Consider the following 11,848-nt stretch of genomic DNA (forward strand, 5'->3'; position numbering starts at 1 on the left):
TGAAAATTTTCATTCTCTGTATGCCACTGCCAGCATAATAGAGTTGATTTTGATAGCACATGTACACACTTCATAAGACAATATTTGATAAAAGAAACTAGATATAAGAGGAAAATCAAACTAGGCACGACTTCTATCGGGTGTTTGCAGTTTCTTTTCGTAAAATAAATCTATACGAAGGTGCATGAAAATTTCTTGTTTCAGCCTCACATTTATGAATAGTTGGGTAGAGATCCACTAGTGCCTCATTTCTGTAGGCAAAATAGCAATCACCCCTGGAAGTAGTCAAGATTTTGATTTCCCCCTTACAAATTCAAAAATTGCATGTTTGCTCCCCATTATTTCAAGGTGTTTTGGAGATCACCCCACGGCATGTTTTCCTTCCTGTTGCGGTGACATCCATGATTTGGTCTAATTGGCATGATCGGATTGTCTACAACATACGTGGCAAATTGACATGATTAGATTGTACCTGGCTCGATCTAAGCAAGTTAGCTCGACCTGAACCATGGCGTGACGAGCGAATGTGTTCTAGATCAACCTTCCTTGACACCTCTAGGTCAAGGGTCGCCATTGTATGGGTTGTCGTATTCTTCCATGTGTTGCATAGATTGCCATTGAAGGCTAGATTGTTGATTCGCCTTGTCCTTGTGTTGCCAATTCAACTTGGAGAAGGAGACATCTAGTTTGGCACTAACTTGGTTTGAGTTTAGTCAAATAACGATAAACCGTAAAAGTTTGATACAGAGGTAGAGGTTGTGTGCTGATTCTATTTGAAGGAAAAAAAATTGGCTGTATCAATGTAACTTGCATGAAAGCAGGTTGCATGTGTGATTTTTAGAACATCTGGGAATAGTAGGGGACAAAAGTAAAGGTGCAAGGGGGAATCTAAATCTAAACTAGTTCTAATATTTTCTAATAATTTTATCTTTTATGTAAGGCCCACAGGTACCTCGTAATGTAACACCTCACTCTAGCACCTTCCTCCCCCTCCCTTTCTGCCTCTAGCGGCTCACCGTGCCTTCCCTTCACTGCCTGAACTCGAACCAGCCACCAGTTTCCCGTTACCCCTCGTTTTGGTTCATCTACTCGCAGAGTTCATTTGGATTCAACCGCTAATTCAAATGGGATGAAGTTGACGAGGTACAATTGCAACTGGTACCTACGGGTCGAGCTATGTACCGCATCCTCGCCAAGCCGGCGAACGGCGTCGCCGCCAAGCATGGTCTATGGACGCAGAAGAGTACAAAGTGTTAGCCTTCATATTGTATTCGGTTCAGGCACATAAGGGTCCATTAGGGTTTACGACAGTCTTGCCTATATATGTAACCCCTTGTGTTACAATCAAGATCATTGTGTGATTATTTCTGCTTTCATGGTATCAGTAGGGTTCGCTCCTGCGGCCCACATTCCGCCCCTTCATCGTCGTCGTGGCTCGGCGTAACCCTAGCCATCGCCGCCACTCGACCGATCCTCCTCGTCGTGCCGGACGTCCATCTCCGACACGCACTCCACCATCCCGCGTTGCTCCACCCACACGCGTGACTCACCCCGTTGCGGCCACACTCCACGCCCGATGTCTACCCTCTCTACTCCCCTCCCATGGCTGATGATGACGCCGCCCGACGCGCTGCCAAAGCAGCTCGCCTGGAGGATGAACACCTCGCTGCTGAACGCGATCGCCTGGAAACCGAGCGCACCGGCCATCGCGACGCCCTCGCTCTAGCGTAGGCCATGGCTGTCCTCAACGTTAATGCCTTGGTTCCCCTCGTCCTCGATCTCGCCTCTCAGAACTACAGCAAGTGGCGTAGGGTCTCTTCCTCAACACCCTTTGCAAGTATGATCTTTCCGATCATGTCTTGTCCGTTGACAATCCGCCCAAAGATGACGTGCATTGAAAGCAGATGGACTGTACGGTGCTTTCATGGCTCTATGGCATGATCTCTCCCAAACTCCTTGATATTGTCATGACTGCTATGCCCACTACTCGTCTGATTTGGCTCGGACTCGAGCAACAATTCATCAGGAACAAGGAGACTCGTGCCCTCTATCTTGATGCCGAGTTTCACTCGTTCGTCCAAGGCGATCTGACGATCTCCGATTACTGCCGCAAGTTCAAGGGAATGGCTGACGCGCTCGGCGATTTGGGTGATTCAGTCCCCGACCGTACGCTCATTCTCTCCGTCCTATGCAGGCTCAATGCCAAGTTCTTCTACATGGCCGCCCTCCTCAAGTGCTAGAAGCCATTCCCGTCCTTCCTTGAGGTGCGCTCTGATCTCCTCCTTGAGGAGCTCACCATGGTGTCCAAGTCTGGGTCTTCGTCCACTGCCCTGGTTGCCTCCACGCCGTCCACTCCTCGCCCTCCTGCTGGGGGCGGCTCTTCAAGTAGTAACGGCCAAGGAGGCGGCACCCAAGGCCACTCCAGCACCGCGGCAACAATCACAACCGGTGTCACAACTGTCGCAACAACAACGGCTCCACCGGCAGCAACCAGTCCAGCACGATTTGTGGTGCCTTTGTTGGTGCCTCTAGCGGCTTGCCTCCCTTGTACAACCCGTGGATCGGCACCTTCCAGGTTTGGCCCGGCTCCATGGATCCTTGCCACGCGTCGGGCGTTCTCGGACCTCGCCCTCCCAGCGCCTCCCAGCATCCACGCGCGCCTTAGCACCAGGCGCTGGTTGCTGGTGTGGCCGGCTCACACCAGTCCTCACTCGCGCCGATGGGGTACTCATATCCCATTCCTTGCGTGCTCCCGCCCGGCCTCCTGCAGCACCAACCGATGCACCAACCGTGGGCCACGCACCCCGCCACCATGTCATGGGATCAACAAGCGTTAGCCAACACCTTTAGCACCATGTCGCTTCACCTACCGCCGACTACCGACTGGTTGATGGATTCGGGTGTCACCTCCCACATGACATCGAACTCCGGTACTCTCCTTCATTCCCACCCCCCTTCTCCTTCATGCCCTTTTAATATAATCGTCGGTAATGGGTCATTGCTACCCGTTACCTCCACCGGTTTCGTGTCTTTTCCCGCTGCTCAGGGTCCTATTCATCTTCGTAATGTTCTAGTTTCTACTCACATAATTAAGAACCTTATTTCCGTTCGTCAGTTCACTATCGATAATAATTGTTCTGTTGAATTTGACCCTTACGATCTTTCTGTGAAGGACCTCAACACCAAGAACAAGATCATCAGGTGCAATAGCTCCGGGCAGCTCTACCCCCTCCACCTGCCGGCTCCTCAGTCCTATGCTCTTGCTGCCGGCACCACCCCCACCACTCGTTGGCATCGTCGTCTTGGTCATCTAGGTCATGAGGCTTTATCTAAGTTAGCTCCTGCCATTGCGTGATTATTTCTGCTTTCATGATATCATTAGGGTTCGCTCCTGCAGCCCACCTTCCGCCTCTCCATCGTCGCTGCGGCTCGGCGTAACCCTAGCCACCGCCACCGCTCCACCGATCCTCCTCATCGTGCCGGACGTTCCATCTCCGGCGCCCGCATGTACAACTCATGCATCGGTGCGTCAGTTTCTTGGTTCATCGTTCTCACTTGCCAACTCCCGGTTCATCGGTTGGCAACACAAGTTTTGGTTTCAACACAAGTTGCTTGGGATAAGGAGTGTGCTGTGAGCCTGTGATATTCAGACAATTCTCCAGGGAAGGTTACAGATAGACTTTGTGGAGTCTGACATGGCTTGGGGTCATCTTTACTGATTTCCAGAAGGAGACTGGAGATGATGTGCCTTGACCGGGAACTACAATTCGCTCAATGTTCAGACTGACACTCTACGGCACAGAAAGGAAACATGGAAATGATTACCCCTAGATGATATAATTCTCCTCATGTACCATTACAGTCCTAGTTCGATCAGTTATCAAAGTTATGATATAAAACATGGAGATCGTTCCTGCATTTTACTGGCAGATCCTGTGTATGTTGGCAGTCCAACTGTTCAGAAAACACCCAAAAGATGGGCATGATATGCAGCAGCCTCTTTCCTTGCTTGCCTGGTACTCCAGCAGCTGCAAGGATGACAAATGTGAGATTACAGGACTAAACAATCCCAGGCACAAAAAAATTTGGACCTGAGTCAATGACGTTTGCTTCAGAATCCTACATCTTTTTTACCCTTTTTTGTTTTGCAAGTGTGAAACCTTGATGAGTAAAGATGACAAACTTGAGTACAAAGATGCATATAAATGATGAATCAGCACCTGGAGAGGAGTGTGGGTTCCTAGGTGGAAGTGGACAATAAGTTGCTTAATTTGTTGCTGCATGAACTACCACTTTTGCCATCCCATGATCTATTGTCTTCAGACATTTCATAGAAAACAATATAATTTCTGCAGTGATCTCATGACATTTCCGCGTTCCAAAATGCAACCCCAATAGCACACAGAGATGTTATGCCGACTGTTGCTTACTGTGATGCAGATCACACCTAGGACAGATGGACCTTCCATGCGTTGCCGTTGCACCGATTGCTCTTTCTCTTTCTTTTGCACGAATGTTAGCTCCATGAATTCAGCATGTAAAGATGGGTCGTTATGGGATTCTGGCATGCAGGATGTAGCGAACCCACGCAGTCTTATCGTTTCTCGGTTGTATCGTTCCGTCGTTCGGCCAGTGTTAGTGCAACTCGTGTTAATTTAGCTCTGCAGATCAGCGATTTGGTCTCCTTTTGGCCCCATGCGCTTCTCGTCGTATTCGCTGAAACACATGCTGTTCTAGGCTGTTAAATTTTTTTCACTTTGGACTCTTGCTGCGTATCTGGTTAAAGGATCGAGATCCTCTGACTTCACGTTGCATCTGGGTGAACAGTATTTTGCAGCCGGTTACTGTAGCGCAAGTACTGTTCTGTAGCACTATTTTACTGTTTATCTATATACATGTAGCTAGTGTCATAGGCAACTGCTGATTAGTCTAGCAGGTTTCTTCGAAAAACTCTATCTATTCTGGTGTGGATGGCAAGCAGGCCTATATTTCTTGGTTGTAATAGGACTCCTTACGAGCGTGATGGGTCAGCGAGGAAATGGGAACAGCGGCTTAAGCCATTAGGTGTAGGCGCTTTCCAGAGGCTTTATCATTGTCCTATACATCTTATCTGATGTTGTTAGTTTGTAGCTTTCATTGCTTATCAGGAGAAAATATGCACGTTCTTTTCCTACCGTTCTTGGCTTCTTGCGAACTATAGGGGCAAGAGAAGAAATTTAAGGTGCTTTTGCGAAGGAAAGAGGGTAGAGAAATCTGAGGTATCTGAATTCTGAAGTCTCCATGAACAAAAACGCGTGCAGCACTTTTAACACTGCATTTTTCCTGCACCTTTGGATCACGCGTGATTTGCTCCATCTTCACTCATACTAGATACTACCACAGCTTTGTACATCCGCGCTTGCAGTAAATTAACCTTCGATCTCTCGGCCGTTTTGCCACCGTCTCGAGATCGATCAGGCTCACCGGTGTAAAGTCAGAGAGCCTCGTGCGTGTATGCTTTGCAGTCACGGAAGGTTTCTGAACTCTCCGTTTCGGATGGAAAAGTTATCTTGCATATTCATCTCTCATCTAATATTTATTTATCTATTGATTCTCTTATTTAGTCTATAACTTTTTTAACTACTCATTCAATAAGAATTTTAACATAAATGAATAATTCTAATAACTCATGCGTTTGCAAGAGGCTAGTTGAATTTTCTCTTCCCGTTTCTGATGAACGCGGCAACCTTCTCCCTCGCTCCCCTTTCTCCAAGAAGACGACTTCCTCCTCCTCCAATCCTCTCCCTGTTCGCGACCTCGTCGTTGCCTGATTGGCTTCAAGTGTGCGCGGCACGATCGCGGTCGCCGAGCAAGTGCAAGACGACCTTTTCCTGCAGCTGCAGGCGCAGCGGAGAGGAAGCACCGACATGCCAGGTGTGAGCCTCCGAGGCTTTGCGAGCTCTGACCTTCAGAATGTTTAGTGCCGTCCACGGATTAATTGCGGGATATCTAGGCCAGTATATTTAGCTTCAACTTAAAAAAATTTAGAGTTAAGTATTGTTAGCTTTAAAATTTTATGAAATTAGAGCTACAGTACACTGAAAATATTTGAGTGAATCATTTTATTTATATTTTAAAGTAAAATAGTAATATAAATTATTTTATTATAGCCTACAACTTTAACATCTGATCTGAGCTAAAAGCTGAAACTCTGTTAAACAAGATCTTAATTGCAAATGATAGCATTAACAAATTTCCATTGAGGTATGTGTGGTTAGACCGATCACGACGAGAAGGGAGCCTCGGCCGGTCTCCAAGGTCCACCTCCTGCAAATTTTCTAGAGCCAGTCTCGTCTCGGATTAACGTGCAGCTAACACTGCGAGCAAGCAATGATCCGCGGAATCTGTTGATGGATGCGCGATTAGATCAGCGAGGATTAGGTGGTTGGGATTAGCTCCGCCCATGTTCAGAGGTGCACGCGAGTCATCGACCACGTACGACAGTCTTCAAATGTAGCTTTGCTGCATTACTTTTTTTGAGGCAAGACTGTAGTTTGCTAATCCCTCTTGCTGGAAAATAATTACAGTTTTTTCCTAATTTTGAAAGTCAATTTGCATCTTTTGACCATTAGATTTTACTACTAACATGAGCGAAGAATACAATCTGTAAAAGTGTAATATTACGAAGAGAACTATTTCAATTGGAAAGCTTACTCATATACCTCGTTCATAAGTGATCAATATTTTTTTTAAAAGGAAGGTGTCATGGCCTCTGCATCGTGTGCTGCATCATCTCAGCGTCAGGTTAATAGTTCGAATAAATAAATTAAATAGTCACGTGATGTTTGAAATATCATCAAACATATAGTTTATTACTAACCTCCACCCATTCTTGGCAACAATGACTGTGCGACTATGGGTTTTCCAACAAGCCGTATAAGGAGCTTAGGAACTCTGAATTGTTGTTTGAATACCATGGCCTCTGATGCTTAGCACGCCTTAATTATGCTCTCCCTCACTTCATTTTTCTGCAACAATCTCCAAAACTCTCAGCTGGTTAGGTGCCCATAAAAAAATGCTTGCATAAAAATTGTCAAAGAAAATATCACTGTGGCATCCTCATATCGCCCAATATAAAGCAGCCACCCCACCAATATCTTTGGCAGTTGTGTAAACATTCTGCGATTTAATTCATTGATTCTTGCAAATTATAGGGACGGGAGTACATTACTACCCAGATGAGCAATACGGTTTGCGCACATGCTGGTTGCTCCAAAATTAGCACACAGCCACAGCAAATTAGCATATGCAAGTGAAGAAGAATTCAGGACCTAGCACGAGAATGTCATTGGGCTTGATGACAACTAGTATTAGCATCTACTGTTCTTGGGCGGAATAATTTGCACGCAATTAGAACCGGAGGAAGTTTCTAACGCACGGCTCCGCAGAGAGTCTCTTGTTTGAAAGTAATACTCGGTTTCTCGTTTTGAGCAAAGCTCATGCCACTGATCATCGAGATCCGAAAAACTCCGGAGTTCAAGATGACAGCAAGAAAATTCTCATTCCTTTGGCACCGTCGTCGCAGCGTCCTTTCACTTGTGTCACTTTGCCAATTATTTTCCCTTTACAGCTCTGAATCTACTGGCATGTCATTCTGACGAGACGTGCCTTACCATTTTGTAGATACTGTCACTGGTCATTATCTTTCCGCGGTTCATGCAATTCCCATGGGAATCATTCGTTCCAATAAGAGTCATAACTATTTTTTCACAGTGAAAATATTATGAAAAAATCCGTCTGCAAAACAATCACAGTTTGAGATATCCAAGCTTTGTACAGTCTTTAGGAAACATGCAGCTTGTGGATTGAAATGGAATCGGGAAGGGCTAACATTTTAATAATGAGTGTACATAGCTAGCTACAAAATTTGTTCGATAATCTTTGAAGAAAAATAGTACTATTTATTAGTATGAAAGTGCAGATTGTATCATTTAAATATATTTTGAACCTTTTCTGATCACAATATCACATTGATCTTTCATTTCACACATCAGTACTAAGTAGGAAAGATATATAAATGACAACGTGCCATATGATCACATAAATTAAATACAAGAATAATTTTTGTCTTTTATTTAGAAACTATGACTAAAACACTATGAACAACAAATATCAATAACATATTTAAAGAATTGAAGGTAAGAATTTGACAATACATATTTAAGGAGATAAAAGCTCTGCAATTTGTAGCTTCTTCAGAAATGAAATGATTTCGATGGGTGCATTTGCGCTCACCCCACCACGCTCGTGCTGCCATCAGGCGCAGTGTCATCGTCCTTCATATCATGTGTGCGTTTGGACGTTAGGCCACCGGGGCATAGTTGTGCATTTGGGTAATTAGGGATTGGGTGTTGGGCTACTAGAGGTGTTGTCGACTTGCTATGTTGGGCGTTGTCGCATTGGGCTTGACCGCTTGAGCCACCCGGAGTTGAGCTTGCGGTAGTGAGAACATGACAAAGGCACATAAGATTAAGAAATATATGATATATAGTTATGTTTTTTTTTAAAAAAAATGAGTATTCATCTATACACCTTGCCCTCATGTAGGCTTGCCCCTGGAATCAGGGCAGGAGCTTCATTCAGATCAGCAGATGGAATGATTCTTGGATTCCTGCCTTCCATGAGCAACCAAGAACAGAGTAGCAGCATCAAGAAAACCAAAGGCAAAAGATGTGCGTGCAATACAGTGAGCATTGGCTAGTAGCTGGCCCTGGGTGCATGCACTGCGTGCAAGCAAGGTACCGCATCGCATTAAACGTGAACACATCCACCGCATCGTTGGCAGATGCCACTGTATGATGGGCTCACGCACGGCACGATTGGGGCCTTCAGGTCGACCCCCCCCCCCCCCCCTGTGGGATGCTGCATTGCTGCTGCTACCGCCGCCGCCCATAGCCGCAGTCCCCAGTAATTAGTCCTCCAAGTAAGCTCATTAGTGGCAGATGTGATGGTGTCTGTGGTGACTAAACGGGGCTGTTTGCTCCGTGTCTTCACGCATAATAATGTCTCAGCAAAAGTGTCATTTGGATTCATGCCATGCGTGTTTAGAGTCCGTTTGAATGTGTTATAGCCTCTCAGCAAGCAAGCTGACGTTTTCTTCAAATGCTGGGTTTGTTTTGCCTCGGCGTTCACATTCGATCGACCAGCTTGAAAAGATACGAAGATCCTTTGAATACGAAAAGAGTATGATAGATCATCAATTTTTAAATGATTTTTAAGTAGATTTCCATAAAAATATGATTTTTAAGAAGAATTCAGTTATTCCAATACAATAGATTGATTGAGATTACAAGAAAAATAAGGATATCCTACCTTCAATGAGGTCTGGAAGCTTGTGAGGACAAAAGAGTCAAAAGAATCATATGTTTGAAGTATGATTGGAGTGTTGAGCTCATAATCCAATTTTATGTCACACTCTACTATGATCACAAGGAGAATCAAACAATGCATTAGGTAATAGAAGGAGAAAGATATCAAATCAAATATAGAAACTTTGGTCGCTTGTTTGGATTTGATGTACATGACACTAGCAAGATCAAAATCCATATTGAGAAACGACTCTCTTCTAAAGAAACGGTTTTATGTATGAGAACCAAGGTGAAATAACTTATGGCACAATCAAAGGTATGAGGCCGTTTTACAAATGTCTTAATTCCTTATTCAGTCTCACTCTAGCTTCCAAAAGTGGCGTGCCACTACTGTCCAAGGTATAACAAGGAACCTGCTTGGTAGGATGTCCAATGAGAGTGAACATTTCAAGTGTGGTGGATTTTCTTTGGAAAGAAATGCATACTACTTCTCACACATCTAGCAGAAGTTGTGCCTATGCTCCGTGTATTATGTATATGATCGAGAAGATAAAAAAAGAATTTTTTTTTTTAAGGAAGTGAAGCATGAGCCCTATAGGATAAGGTCGGTAAGCTCAAAATCATTTACTTATATACCACTTTCTCCTCCTCCTTCAGCTCCTAGTGAAGCACAAAGGGCAACACCGAAGCATGCATCTTTCTCTCATGATTCACCATCCTTTATCAAGAGAGTCCTCAAGGCTATTTACAATGTTTGCACTCATAATACTGTGAAGATAAAGGAATACAAAGACAAGATAAAATTAAGATTGAGGAAGATTAAGGAGAGGCAAAAAAAGTTATTCATACTCATTTGAGCATTGAACCTCCTTGCTCTCCAATCGCCTTCGACGAAGAAGTAAACGAGCCCAAAGCGTTTGAGAACCCGTGTGTTTGGTATGATGAGATCCAAGCTGCTGCAGGGGTGCTAAAACCTCTCATGCTCAAGATGAGGAAGAAGACTTGGGTGGTGCCAAAGAAAACTCTCTGGAAGATGATGATGGCAACGAAGATGGAGACGGAGATGAGGACTATGAAAAGGACAGTAAGTAAATCTCTATCTTTACTTCTTTTTCCTTTTTGGTGCTTGATGCCAAAGGGAGAGATAAATCCTGTGTTAGCTGTTTATTTTGTTCTGCCCCAACCCGGATTCTTTGGTTCACCCGGAGTCTTCGGGTTGGGCAATGTTCTGACTCTTTTATCTGTTCAAACTCTTTATCGCTTTCATTGGATATGTAAGATTATTGTAATAATGTGCGATGAACCATGTGATGTGCTTATCATTGAACTTTAATTTGTAAGAAGTTAAGTATGTTAGTTTGATGCTATGAGATGTTTGGTATAATGTTTATTTCTCTATTTTTTTTATTATGTGATATATCATACCATACATATCGCGTATTATCACATTCACTCACACTCTTTACACCTCACGAATGCTAAGATATAGGGGAGCTCTCTCAAAAATTCTTTTAAATATGTGCATTTGATCTTAAATTCAAATATATCTAATGCACATATTCAGAAAAAGTTTACATATATCTTAGAATTTAAAATATTTATTTCAAATATCTCTTGTAAGCTTTAATCGTGTTATCATCAATTACCAAAAAGAGAAGATTGAAAGTACATCTAGGCCCCATATGTGAGTTTTGGATAATTGATGATAAATAATTAAGGGACTAATGAGTTTATTGAGGTTATAAATAGGTTTTAGTCTCATTGATAAAGTTAAAAGGTATTGGTGTCTCTCAAAAAGAAAAGAAAAACGACATGTAGTTACTCATAGGTTTAAACTCATTTTATTTTCAAATTTGAGTTTAGGAATGCCGTACTATCAAGATAGATGCATGTTGATAGTCTTGAAGATGACTCGGTGCTTAAAGTACCCTTTTAGACCTAAAAGTTGAGAGATACAATCATCCACAAATACCGAGATAGTTGCAAAACTTGTTTGAACCCAGAGTTTCCATGTTAGCCTAGATACTTTGGATTCTGGATAGTACCACAGAGTCTTTGAGTTAGACTTCGAGTCGAACTCTCGCTTTTTACTTGAGTGCCCAACCCGGAGTCTCCGGTTTAGCCTGGATACTTCGAATTCTAGACAGTAGCCTGGAGTCTTCGAGTTAGACTTCAGGTTAGGCTCTCGATTTGGGCTTGAGTGCCCAACCTGAAGTCTCTGGGTGAGTACAAAAAGTATTGTAACGGTTAGTGTGAGGGGTGGGGTTTAAATACCCCTCTCACTCCCTCCTTCATTTGCAGCGAACTAACTCAAGATAAACTCATTCATAGCCATTCAATAGTCTCTCCGACTCCTCTAGTTCTTTTAGATCGTTCTAAATTTTGTAGTTGAGTTAGGAGAGTGGGATTGAGTGCTAGTAAGCTTAAATCCATTTATTGAGCACTTGAGTTCATTGTCAAGCCGTCGATTCGTGTTCTTTACTCTTGGAGTTTAGAGCTCC

This window comes from Phragmites australis, chromosome 11 (genome assembly GCF_958298935.1).
Source record: "Phragmites australis chromosome 11, lpPhrAust1.1, whole genome shotgun sequence".
NCBI lineage: Eukaryota > Viridiplantae > Streptophyta > Magnoliopsida > Poales > Poaceae > Phragmites > Phragmites australis.